Raw genomic sequence first — 13,218 nt, 5'->3', positions numbered from 1 at the left:
CCAATGAGAGGAAATTGTACAAGACTCGGAGAGGCAGAGCTTGAGAGTTTTAGTCGTAGGATCTGGTGTAGAAACCCACTCCCTAACAACACAAGGCTGACGAGACCAGTGATTTTGGCCGTGGCCTTGGATTGCAGGACAGAACTGTCTTCTGCCACTGGTCTGCTGCTGCTGCCTTGGAGGAAAAATAAATCTGTGTACCCTATTTTCAGTGTGGGTGTGTTGGTTTTCCTGATGGTCACCATTAAAACTTGTTGCTTTCTTGCACGCAGGCAAGTGACCCACTTAACGTGTTAATGAGCAGTTAAGCAGGCTAAGTTACCTGATTTTGGTCATCAGGCGTTTTAAAAAGTATTACTGCCATTTGTGGCTTTTTCTGGTGGTAAATTGAATTTATTTGCCACAGACAGTGACTAAATCCAATTTACTCCTAACCCCACTGACCCTGACGTGAACCTTGGCCTGCATACTTTTACACTACAGTTAATGGTTATTTTGTCCAAATACAGTAATTACACTGTAAGATTTTTTTTTTAAAACCACAGCTCCATGGTCCCAAAGTTCAACAACCCTACTGGCAACTTTTAATTGGAAAAGGGAGGAGAAGTCAAATGTATTAATATTCACATATTACACAGACTGTGTGCTGACTGAACAGGCTCAGAAGCAGTGCAGTTCCTGGATTATTTTCAAGCATCATTAAAGTTACAGCATGTAAATTCTCACTATTCTTATCTCTCCTTATTAAAGTCCATAAACCGATCTACGGTAGCTCTGCTAACTCTGGTAATTCTGACTGTCGTTCAGTAAATCATTCCTTAATCTCTTTATTTGCTTTTTCCACACGTGAAGTTAGAAAAATGTACTTTGGTAGACAAAAAGAAAACCTTTGTAGACTTTTTGGAGTAACTTTTCATAATGTGGAACTTTAGTCTTGAATTTTCAAAAGTGAACTTTTTGCTTCTAGTTATGTTGCCACCGAAAATATTACATCAACACTGAGAAGACAAATCATTAGCGGTGTGTGGTCAGCCACAGGTGATGGTGTGGCTGTCTTAGTTCTCTTTCTGTACCAGAACTTTAAAAAACTGACTCAGTTCTTCTGACCAGTTCCTGCCTGAGGCTCAGACCAGGAAGAACGTAACTATAATACTGAACCTGAAGTATGATCCTCCCACCCACCAGGCGGCGCTACTGGCAGCTGTGGGTTCACCACCTCCTGCTGAACTCAAACAACCAGTCCAGAGACAGACTCTGATGTAGCATCACTTTCATCGCTCACTCCTGAACTCCTGTGAACCATAACAAGTGTGGCTTCTCTAAACACCAGTAACTAAGAAAACTTTTCAATTTGTCATCATTTGAGTTATTTATTAATGACACACTTAACTCAGTTAATATGTTACAGGCCACTGTTTAAGGAAAGTCAGAGTAGGGTAGTTTAAACGGGTGGAGAGGCGTGTAACGCTCATCGTGCCAGAGCAGCTTATCCTCCAGAAACTTAAGCGTTTCCAAAGTGAGGACGATGGCTTCATGTTTCAGCATGCTGTGGACATTCAGACCTGAGAGAGAAAATATGACAAATAAACTGAGTTTTAAAGAAGAGATTTGTTACATATAACACTTAAAACCCTGAGCTTTTTATGAACTGTTTAATTAAACTGGCATGTTAGAGGTCCATAGACACAGTGCTGCAAAGACATCAATGCATGAAATATTGTTTGAAAGCATGAACAGAAATAATACATTTTACCATCAATTAATCTGTTAAAGCTGAGTTAAAAGAGAGACAAAAATCACTGAGTGTGAACTCACCGATTGCTGGAATGATGTTCACTGTCTTCAAGTTTGCCGTGGCCTGAAGGATGTTTTCAGAAAAGTCTTCACCTCTGAAAGCAACAACAAAAACTTGAGCACTGAGCAACAGTGGGCGTCCAGTGGTGGAGATTCTAACAGATTTGAAAGTTGATCATTTGTACAGAAGTGCTGTACAAATGTGCTGTCCAGAAGTGGGTTATCGCCTCTGTGACATCATAACAACAGCAATAAGAGCTTGAGATAAGTGAGTGACAAAAACAGCTGCTTGTGGACACCGTCATATGTCACTGCATGTTTTTACAACTCTTATTACAGATGTTCTCAGCCTCTAACATCACTAGCAGCTGTATTTGGGGTTTCTCTTACCTGAGCCATCTTGGAGCTCAGCGCCGCTTTGAGTCCTTGCACTCAGACTTACCTGAGTGAGGAAGAATCAAAACATGCTCAAAATGTCAAACTCTGAGAAACAGATCAAAGAACGTCTTTATTTCTCTCAGACTCACAGTGAACTATAGCAGGGAGTTTTTCTGATGTCACCACTGGAGGGCGCTGTGGTCCAGCTGGTCCCAGCTCCAGCTTGGTTTCACACCAGTACTGGGCTCCATCACCTTCTCTACTGGGAGTGATGTTCAGAGTAAAGGTCTCATTCACTGGTTTCTTCTGTTCACTGTTGGACTGTAGGTGACCCAGTGCTGTGTTTCCTCTGTAGAAGGTCACAGTGAGGCTCTGAACAGGAGCTACGTTCTGTACGCTACACTGCAGGGTGTACTGCTGATTCTCAAACATCATCCCAGTGTGGTTTACAAAGCTGATGGAGACACTTTCTGGAGGCTCTGAGGAGACAGGGAAAGAAAGAGTAACACAGGTAGATGTTAGTCAGTAACCTCTGAGCTCACGAATCCGTCTGTGTATTTACACAAAGAGGTCAAATTTTGTCTGATTGTAAACAGCCTTGAAAGTTAAATGTAGCTACCAGGGGCGTCATAGTGGAGGCAAAAGTGATGCTCAGATAAAGACACGCAAGGAGCCAAAGGAAGGAGGCAGCCGCAGGTCTCTCTCTTAAGGATGTAACACAAGATGAGCTCATGCAGTGGCAATTAAACGTTATTAAAACAGCAAATAGCTTTTATCGGTGTGGTTGGTTTTAAGGTTGATTTAAAAAATTGCATTCTAAACAGAGGAGAGTTCATTTTTTTCATTATATATATAACACACAAAAAACGAAGACATTTTTTCATTGTAGAAAATCAGCGCAGTTAGAAGTAAACTGTGTGTCGGAAACATTAATAGATCAGTTCGCCCACTTGTTTAAAATATTATGAGTAAGCCACAGGACCACAGGCAATAATCTCGGAGTGGGCAAAAAGACGTGACAGAGGCGGATGGAAGTGAAGAGAGCGTGGAAAATAAAGGTTTTCTACCACAAAGAAGAGCTTTTGCGTAAGTGGTGAAAATGGTTTTCGGGCCTATTTCAAACATTAAAGGGGAGAATCGGGCCATGACGTCAGAAACTCTGAAAGCCCTTTCTTTGTGGGCGTTACATATTTTCAGTCAGCCAATAGGGAACGTTGTTGTGGGCGGGGCCGGTTTCAACAATGAAAGGCAAGAGAACCAGGCCGTGACGTTACAGTCAACTCAAGTCCATAAATAGCAGGTGAACCCCACACTGGACCAGCACGTTTCTTACTTATAGTCACGAGCGATTCACTGGATGAGATTTTGTTCTGCTGCCCTCAGTCATATCTGAATGTCTGATTCATTGTAACACCGTAGCTTAACTGTCAAAACTGAGCGATCACAAACCAAAACCAGAATTAGTGTGCACTCTGCCAAAGAGTACACTGGGCGACCTGCAGGTCGAGGAGGAAGAAAATAAAGTCCCGGAAGAGCAGAAAGTGGGGAAGGACACAAAAGAAATGCAGGAAAAAGTGGACGAGCAGACAGAAGAATTAGCCGAGGCTAAGACAGAGACAAAAGACATGGCAACCCCAGATTCCTCCTCAAAGTTGTGTGTCAACAAAGTTGTTCAGTTGATGGTTTCAAACGCCACAGAAAAAGCTGAACTGAACCAAGTGAAAAATGCGCTTGAAGAAACTACCAAACTGGCAAAGAAAGAGTGTGAAGAGGCCAAAAAAGCAGTGAATGAAGTGCAGGCAGCACTGTCAGAGGAGAAGACAATGGTAGAGGACGCAAAGAAACAAACTGAACAGGACAAAGAAGTGTTAGAAGAAGTGCAGTTTGTATTCAAAGATGAGACCAACCAGCCTGAAATATCAGCACTGGAAAAGACACTGAAGCTGCAGAAAAAGGTGCGTGTCAGCTGGGTTATTCAGTTGGTGGTTTTACTGGCCAAAGAAAAAGTCTCCTCCAAATACAAGATCTTCACAGAGCGCCTCACTCCTGACTGCATCAGCCATCGTCTGATTGAGAAAATCTGGCCTGAAGTTGAGGAGAAACACTTGAATTTATCCCACGACAGCATTTTTAATGTGGGCAAGGCCATCCTCAAGGATCTTTGCAAAACACACAAGTGCAAAGAAAACCTTTTGATTTTTAATCTGAGGGAACAGCTTGACAATATTACCGTCTCAATCTTCATCAAACACCTGTTGGCATTACCAGCAATAGTACTGAGTGTCTCTAAAGACAGGCAAGAGTACAAGGAAGTTGTAAAAAATGTGACCAAAGATCTGGTAATGCACGCCATGAGCGAAGGAAATGAGAAGATGACAATGAATCCAGTAGCATCAGAGTTTATTGTAGAGAGGCTTTTCCAGAAGATCTGGAACAAAATTTTGTCAAAAAAGTACAAAATGTCCTTGGAGAACATTGAACTACTCGCCCTGACAGTATACAATGAACTCCATGACAGGTGGGACTCTCCAATACGCTTAATGTGGTCAAGAAACCCAGAGATGGATGAAGCAATCGTCAGCAGCTTCAAAAAACATGCAAAACTGAGGAGCCAAAATGTCATCGTTAGGGCTTTCTCATGTGCACGCTAAAATCTAACTGACACGTGCATGTGATTATGCGAGAAAACTCTTAAATTGGCTTCAAATATTCATTTCAATTGGGCTTTCTAAATTTAATTTTAAAACCAGAGTGGTTAAAAATAACTACTCTTCTTCTCCCAACTTCCTTCCCTCATCACCAACTGGCCGAGGCAGATGGCCACCCCATCCCAGAGCCTGGGTCTGCCGGAGGTTTCTCTCTTTTAAAAGTGAGTTTTTCCTTCCCACTGTCGCCAAGTGCTTGCTCTAGGGGGTTGGAGTCTTTGTGCGTTGTTGTAGAACAACCTTACAATATAAAGCACCATGAGGGAAGTGTTGTTGGGATTTGGTGCTGTTTCTTAACTCAAAATGTCCAATTACAACAGGACATTTTGAATTTAAAAAACAGCACCAACCACAAATTAAAAAAAATAAAATGAATAAAATAAAAAACTTTGAATTTGTGCTTTGTTTCATTTGCTGTAAATTTGCTAAGATTTTAATATTAGATTAGAATCATGTGTCTCAATATCATGTATCATAGCATCGTTTCCCAATTTGAAGTGGATGTCATAGTAATGTCTTTCTGTATGTGTGTACAAACCGGTGGTGGAAAAACACCGGAGATACATAAAGTATAACCGTGTTTGATTTTAGCTGGTTACATTTGTTTAGATATTCTACTCCCGTGTTGCAGATCCCCAGAATTGATATTTTCACCAAATGGTCTTTTCTGTCTGCCATGAGTCATGCAGTTTTTAAGATTAAATGGTAGCAGTAACATGAAACTATGAAAAACTAGTTACAACTAAGGCAGACTGTGAAAAACTATAATCAACTATGAACACGCTGGACGTGTTCAGGGGAAGTGAATACACATGAGGAAAACAGCTGACTGAAATGAAACATGACATCACAGGGAAAGTCAAACTAACACCAACGAACAAGAACACACCAGACTCTTTCAAAATAAAACAGGAAACATGGAGAAAATTACAGTTATCAACAACATAAAACTAAAATATACAAAACCCAGTGGTCACAGACCCAGTATCGTGATAGCAGTTTACCCCACAGTCAGATGCCTGCCATCTACCAGCTAACTGTGTGAAGAGGAATAACTGCTATAAATGTCTGTTTTTTGTTGGCACGCATGCTCAGTGTTTAGTAGCAGTAACTTAATCCAGTGCTAATCACAGTGAGACTGATTGCATGGACATTCATATAAACCTTCTTGTCTGGTAGGTGGGATGGCAGACTCAGTCACTGCTGACAATAATTTTAGCACTGACGGCTTTTAGAACTGACGGAGAACCAGAGGCAGCTTCAGAACAAGCAAAGAGAAATATTGTGAAGTGTGCCACTCCACATAAAGACAAGCAAATCTGGAAAAGTCCCAGAATCAGCAAACGTTTAATGTATCATAACTTTGGTATATTTAGAGAAATTTTACGTTCAGGTTGTGAATATTTTGACCTTTGAAGTACATAAAAGAAGTAAAGAGTAAATGATCTAAATATCCTAGTGTAATGATTGTGTGCTGTATCAGTGAATAAAAATATCACCTGTAAACATAATTACCTGGCACATAGGTATGGAAACTGACTTGAATTATCTATGGAGATTAACAGTAATTAAATAAAGAGCTAAATTTGTGCTGGGCTAAGATATTTGGATCATTTTTTCTTTCCTTATCTTAGTAAAATGATCAGGGAAGCTGCTGCAATTTTGCCTGACCACATTTTTATGACAGCTATAGTTACCTGTTCTTTCATAATATATCATAATATAGTGTGTTTCATGGGCAAATGTTGCTCACAGTTATTTTGGTGAATATCGTTTAACACTGTCTGTTTTATCTTTAATTGCCTAACTGTGACCTCTACTCTCACCAACACTTTGAAAAAAGATCAAATTAATATTGAACAGAACTGAGTTCAGCTTAGTGATGCGATCCAGTTTGTCATGTTAAATTAATTGCCCAACTCTGCTTTAGATGCTCTCTAGAAACCTTGTTGCATAGATTTAAAGGACTGTGCACTTTGGCTGGTTTGTTTAAAATGATGTAGCCGAGATTGGTTATAATGGACGATAAATAAAGGTTGACATTGTTTGAACATGGTGCCCATCACAAGCAAACATGAGAATCTGAAATGAAATAACTAAACTAGAAATTTGAAATTTGTACTTAAGCTGAACAAAATAAACCAAAGGCATCAGCAAGACATTTATTGAGGCAAAGATACAGAGATACACAATTTAATGATTAAATGCCAACGACCCATCAAATCACAACAGGATCGCAGCAGTGATAGTTTGTAGTAGGAGTAACTTAATCCAGGATCTGTTGTCACTTTGATTAGCGTATATATTCCACCTGGTAGTACTTTTTCTTTTTACAAGAAGATAATAGAGTTGATGATTAACCGATCTAAAGGATTCCTGGTCTGTGGAGGTGATCTGAATATACATTTATACCCAAAACTTGATATATCAAAACAAACAGGCTCCAAAAAAACAATTGGTAAAAAAGTGAAAGAGTTGATGAAGGACATGGGTTTGATTGATGTATGGAGGGAAATGTTCCCTAATGTAAGAAGATATACTCACTATTCCTCACATCACTCATCATATACCAGAATAGACTATTTCGTTGTATGTAGCAGGGACAGATCAAGAATTATCGACTCAGACACTGGAACAATAGATCTTAGCCACCATGCCCCAATGCATATTGTAGTTGACCTAGAGGGAAACAAAAGAGATACAATATGGAGATTTAACCCTGGCCTACTTAATGATGCTAATTGTAGGAAAGAAATGAGCAATGGAATCCAAATGTACATGAAAGAAAATGATAATGGAGAGGTGTCCCCACCGATACTGTGGGATGCAGCAAAGGCAGTATTAAGAGGAAAAATCATTGCAGCTTCCACAAGGAAAAAGAGACTCTACCAGGAAAAACTACAGGACTCCCAAAAACAGCTGAGCCAGCTAGAAAGCAGCCATGCTCAAAACCAAAACCCGACTACACTAGAACAAATTAAAAAACTAAGAAATGAAATTAACTTAATGTACACTCAGGAAACTGAAAAAAAAAAGATGCTATTTTTTAGACAAAGATATTATGAAAATGGCCCTAAATTCACAAAACTGTTGGCATGGAAACTTAAGAAACATCAAGCAGACAATACAATATACAAAATAAGAGATCCCCAGAAAAACACAATAGAAAGTAAGCAGGACAAGATCCGGTCTGTCTTTGAAACTTTTTATAAACAACTCTTTTTTAAAATTATGGATGTGGGAATTGATCAAATGGACACATTTCTTGAAAGGCTCAATTTACCTGTCATGAGTGAAGACCAGAATAAACAACTAGCCTCTGAAATAACAGTAAAGGAATTAGAAAATGCCATAACAAACCTGAAAGCTAATAAATCGCCAGGAAGTGATGGGTTCACTTCTGAATTTTATAAAGCATTCAAAGAGGATCTTATTCGTATATTGAGAAAAACATGCAATTGGGCACTTGAAAAGGCACAAATCCCACCCACCCGGAAAGAACCAATTATATCTCTCATACCGAAGGAGGCCAAGGATAAGAAAGAATGTGGGTCGTACAGGCCGATTTTCGTACTTAATGTAGATTACCGTATCTATACATCCATAATGGCAAAACGAATGGAGAGAATTCTCCCTAACCTCATACATAATGATCAAGCTGGCTTTATACATAAACGTCAAACCCAGGATAACACAAGACGCACTTTACACATAATGAACTATATACAACAACATACAGAGCAGGCTGTGATCCTCAGTCTTGATGCTGAAAAGGCATTTGACTCTGTTTGTTGGCAATACCTATATAGAGTCCTGCATAAATTTGGTTTTAATGAGCCGGTAATAAATAATGTAAAGGCATTATATGATAACCCGACTGCAAGGCTTAGGATTATTGGTCACCTAACTCAACCCCTAACATTGGAGAGGGGAGTGAGACAAGGCTGTGCCTGGTCTCCTCTTCTCTTTGCTATATTTCTGGAGCCACTAGCCCAATATATAAGGCAAAACAGAAAAATCACAGGTATTACAATAAATGATGTGGAACATAAAATAGCATACTATGCCGATGACGATCCTAAAAACACCTGAGGAGGCTCTGCCGGAGGTAATGAACTGTCTTAAAAACATTGGCCCAATGACAGGATATAAACTGAATCTAAGTCAAACTGAAGCCCTTCCCTACAATTATAGTCCATTTGAAAAGCTCAAACAAGCACATCCACTGAACTGGAACACAGACTCAATTAAATACCTGGGGGTAACACTTACTAAAGATACAAAAAGACTATTTGACAAAAATTACAACCATTTATATCAAAGAGTCAAAGAGGACCTTACAAAATGGAATCATATCCCATGTCTGAGCATAAGCTCTAGAACAGAAACCATCAAAATTAATGTTTTACCAAGATTTTTATATTTGTTTCAGACCCTCCCACTCCAGATTAATCAAAAAGATTTTATTGAATGGGATAAAACGGTCTCTAGATTTATATGGTAGGGGAAACGACCCAGAATACGATACAAAACATTACAACTGCCCAAAGAGAACGGCGGCTGGGGCCTACCATGTTTAAAAAAGTACTATACTCCAGCAATGATCAGGGCAGTGTTGCACTGGTGTGATCCCTCATATGTAGCAGCATGGAAGGAAACTGAATGCAAAACAATAACCAATATGCATATACAGGCAGTTCTAGCAGATAAAAATTTACAGGACTACATTTCCAGAATAAGAAATCCTTGGGTAAAGGCCACACTAGGGGTTTGGAAAATGGTGGTAAAAGAAAATAAGCTGGAGAAGGACATAAAAATATTAAAATGGTCTGCATATGATTCGGAATTTACATCAAATCAAATAGACCCTAGTTTTAAAAACTGGATAGATAAAGGAATTACCTCGTGTGTGGTGTAGTCATTGTGTTGTTTTGTGTGTCAGTTCTACTAGTGAACGTCACAGTTGCTGCAAAAAAGCCACCAAAGGCAGATTGCAGTGTAAACGCTGAGTGACACACCTGCTGTCAGACCTGCAGGTTTATCCCTGTGCTGTTCTCTATTTTTTGGAGTTGTATAAATAATTTGTGTGCCTTCTTATTTGATGGAACCCTTGATTGTTCTGTAAATACTTTTAAATGGTTGTATAAAAAACGTCTGAGCCTTGGCTGCATTTTTAGGCAAATGGTACCATATAACTTTGTTGTTTGCAAAACTTGTGCATATTTTTAAAAAATATTTCTACTTGTATTTTCAATTTTGTCTGAATTTAGATAAATTGTGCTGATACAGTTTGTCAAAATGAAAATAACAGATTGGCAAGATGAACAGTTTTTAAAGGTGAAATATAGAGGCCAAATCAAAAGTAGTCAGAAATGGCCAATTATAGTCTGGACTCAGAGGGTTAAAGGCTAAAAGCAAAGTTGTCACCAAGTACTGTTTATATTTGTGTGTATTGCTGCAGCTTTTTTGAGTATTAACTCGGTGCCTTTGGGTGAAATAATGGTGATATGCTGGAGCTGGAGAAAAGCTTGGAAAGGGACATTGAAAATGCTCAAAAAGTGCTTGAATTTCACCCTGAAAAAGGCGTATGAACCCTGCAGTGAGAACCATGCATGTAGAGACCATCCATTCACCTTTTCTGCATCGCACAAAGACACGGCAGGTGGACCAAAAATCTCAATTTGGACTCATCAGACCAAAGCACAGATTTCCACTGGTCTAATGTCCACTCGTTGTGTTTCTTGGCCCAAACAAATCTCCTCTGCTTGTTGCTTTTCCTCAGTAGTGGTTTCTTAGCAGCTGTTTGACCATAAAGTCCTGATTCACACAGTCTGCTCTGCACAGTTGATGTAGAGATGCTACTGGAACTCTGAGTGGCATCTATCTGAGCTCTAAATGGTAAATGGCCTGTATTTATATAGCGCTTTTATGGTCCCTAAGGGCCCCAAAGCGCTTTACATATCCAGTCATTCTCCCATTCACACACACATTCATACACTGGTGATGGCAAGCTACGTTGTAGCCACAGCCACCCTGGGGCGCACTGACAGAGGCGAGGCTGCCGGACACTGGCGCCACCGGGCCCTCTGACCACCACCAGTAGGCAACGGGTGAAGTGTCTTGCCCAAGGACACAACGACCGAGACTGTCCGAGCCGGGGCTCGAACCGGTAACCTTCCGATTACAAGGCGAACTCCCAACTCTTGAGCCACGATCGCCCCAGCACCGTCACAGGATATTAAACAGAAACTGGCAACAGGGCTCTGTAGAGTGAGCGATCATAATGAAACTTTCACGGTCCTGGGCCTGTGGCCCAGTGTTTTGATTCTATATTATTGTTTATTGGGTTCTGTTTTGCTTTTCTAGATTTCTTGTCCTTCTGGGTTGTGATTTCTAGCTCTTAAGTTTAGTTCTGCCCTCATGTTCCTCCTGTCCCTGTACTGTGTTAGTATTGTCTCTGAATTCTGCCTGTGGAGTTCCTGTTTTACTTTGAAGGTCTAGCCTAATGAGTCCCAGCTGTGTGCCCACCTGTTCCTCCTTTCCTCATGTGCCCACCAGTGCATTTTAGTCCCTGTCAGTTAGTTCTTGTTGTCGCGTCGTTAACGTCAGTTCCCCCTCATGCTGTGTGGAGCTCCCTGTGTTTCCCGTGAGTTTATGTTGTTTCCCAGTTTAGTTTAGTTTGCTTTGCTTTGTATGCTTGTTTTCCCGTGCCAGCAAATAAAGCTGAGTATTCTGAGTTCATCCCTCGAGTCTGAGTCCTGCATTTTGGGTCCACCAATCCTGCTTGCCTGCCTGTCACACAGCCAACCATGACAGAAGCAGTTTATTTTAAGTTGTGATTCAACCTGCTCTTCATATTTCAGGCCACCAGATGTCACCAAAGACAACTGTGGTGAAAAGTTTCAAGTCATGAAACCTTTTTCAGTACAAGCTTCAGAAAGCTTTATTTGGCCATCAGCTGTGTTGGTCGAGTTACTTGAAATTCGACTTTTTCTGCATAATCCATCATATAAAATGTAACCAAATGAAAAAGTCTCTTTTTAAAACTAGTTTTAATCTTTGAACTTTATGCATCAAGCAAACATTAAATTATATGCAACATTCTCTGACTGGGAGAAATTTGTTTAACATTAAATCTATTTTCTGCAGATTCCAGCCTATAAAATAAAATAGTTTTTTGTGTTTACATTTACTCTTTCAAATAGATGCAAGTAAAACACAGCAGAAAAAAATCAAAGACTCAGCGGTCCTGTTGCTCTATTTTCACCTGTTTAGCAGGAGTGGGGCAGGCGGAGGTTTGCCCTGCTGCAGGTGTGCCGCAGCAGCCATGTCAGTGGAAGGATCCGGGAGCTTCTCTTTGAATTTCACATTCCCGTGGCAGCGTACTCGGTGCTTGCTCGGAAGATTAGGGTCTTTTTTGCTGTAAAAAGAAGTTTTCTTCCCACGCAGTGAGTGAACAGCGGACGCTAATGTTCTTCTCACTTTTTACGGAATCAAACTCAAAGTAAGGTCAGCACTTCCACGCTTTAAACGCTGCACGCCCAAACTCTCTAACGCACTCCATGGCTGTGTCCCAATCCAGCGACCGCACACTTGAAAATGAAAGGAAGGTTAGAGATTGGCCTATAATTAGCTAAGACAGCTGGGTCTAGAGATGCTTTTTAAGTAACAGTTTAACTACAGCCAGCTGGAAGGCCTGTGGTACACAGCTGATTATTAGAGATAGGTTGATCATATTTAAGATTGAAGCATTAATTAATGGCAGGACTTCTTTAAGCAGTCAACTCAATCCAAGATCCTGCAGTTTCCTGTCCAACGATGGTGTTGAACGCTGAGCTGTAATCTACAAACAGCACTCTCACATATGTGTCTCTGTTCTCCAGGTGTGAGAGGGCAGTATGTGTCAGGGCTATGGTGTCATCAGTGGACCATGTGTCATATGTTAAAACTAGATCTAGAGTGTGATTAAAGTGGTGGGGGGTTGGTTTACATTTTGAGAGAAGCCCACTGAGTCTAATACATGATTAAATGCTGTGATGAGGCTGTCATTGTTAGCGTCTACATGGATGTTCCTATCACCCACAATAACGTATTTTTCCGGCTACAAGCCGCTGCGTTTTCCCCACACTGTGAACACTGAAGCTTATAGTAACGTGCGGCTAATGCATGTTTTTTTTTTTTCATGTCGCCAAAAACATTTTGCCTGGTAACAGCAGACCAATAAAATTGATAAGTAGTTCACAGAGGACCAATGAAATTGTGGGAGATAAATGAAGAGCACTTTCACAATTAAATGATTGCAAATCAGTAGTTTGTACTCACCCTCATCAACATGGAAAAG

The 13,218-nt window shown here is 40.3% G+C and overlaps 1 long non-coding RNA gene across 3 annotated transcripts; it reads right to left on the bottom strand.

Moving 5' to 3' along the window:
* Positions 1–1,437: 1,437 nt before the first annotated feature.
* On the bottom strand, positions 1,438–13,218 carry LOC102075718 (uncharacterized). Of its 3 annotated transcripts, none has more exons than XR_003217316.1 (5): positions 13,200–13,218; positions 2,322–2,651; positions 2,185–2,236; positions 1,816–1,889; positions 1,438–1,562 (listed from the first exon to the last, which is right to left on the bottom strand). It is a non-coding gene; the product is annotated as an uncharacterized LOC102075718 (long non-coding RNA). The 3 variants fall into 3 exon arrangements; XR_003217317.1 differs by lacking the exon at positions 13,200–13,218 and adding an exon at positions 7,422–7,440; XR_002060765.2 differs by lacking the exon at positions 13,200–13,218 and adding an exon at positions 2,792–2,870.

This window comes from Oreochromis niloticus, unplaced genomic scaffold (assembly GCF_001858045.2).
Source record: "Oreochromis niloticus isolate F11D_XX unplaced genomic scaffold, O_niloticus_UMD_NMBU tig00000355_pilon, whole genome shotgun sequence".
NCBI lineage: Eukaryota > Metazoa > Chordata > Actinopteri > Cichliformes > Cichlidae > Oreochromis > Oreochromis niloticus.
Note: the sequence above shows the minus strand (reverse complement) of the source record. Positions and strands in the feature narration are given on the sequence as shown.